Source organism: Cryptotermes secundus, unplaced genomic scaffold (assembly GCF_002891405.2).
Source record: "Cryptotermes secundus unplaced genomic scaffold, Csec_1.0 scaffold10878, whole genome shotgun sequence".
NCBI classification, from domain to species: Eukaryota; Metazoa; Arthropoda; class Insecta; order Blattodea; family Kalotermitidae; genus Cryptotermes; species Cryptotermes secundus.
In genome coordinates, this window is record NW_019740976.1 from 1 (window position 1) to 477 (window position 477).

A 477-nucleotide genomic window follows, 5' to 3' on the forward strand; every position below is an offset into this window, starting at 1 on the left:
ACAAAACGGAATTACAGTAGTACATTTCATATAGTGAATTGTTTACTGTTTTTTCCTACACGGGAGTCGCATCCATTGGTTGACCGATCGTCCAATTGCGAAGCCGATCGGTACAATACCCTGGTTTTAATTGGCTAGCCAGTTGGTTCAACTCATTGAAATCAGCAATCTTGTGCTTGTGGGTGTAGGACAAAGGTCTTGGGAACTGATAGCTGTGATCCCTCTGATACTATTGCTGTTAACTGTAATGATGGAGAAGAACAACTGAGCGGACGCTTGATGGTCGTTCCTGGAGCTGCATCCATCTGGAGGAAAAGAAACAAAACATTCTGTCAGTGACAGTGGTCCACAAACTCTTTCATTCTGAGGCTCTCTTTTTGTGACTATCATAAAATAGCAACTAATGGGCATATTGAAAATAGGGACAGAAATACACACAATCACTCGATACACCACCAAACGTGGAACTGACCCTCT

At 42.6% G+C, this 477-nt stretch overlaps 1 long non-coding RNA gene across 1 annotated transcript in view; it reads right to left on the reverse strand.

Annotated features, from left to right (window-relative positions):
- Positions 1 to 105: 105 nt before the first annotated feature.
- The window catches only part of LOC111872647, a 2,332-nt gene continuing 1,960 nt past the window's right edge, over positions 106 to 477 (reverse strand). The window contains exon 2 of the long non-coding RNA XR_002844274.2: positions 106 to 305. This is a non-coding gene — a long non-coding RNA (uncharacterized LOC111872647). The remainder of the gene's footprint in view (positions 306 to 477) is intronic.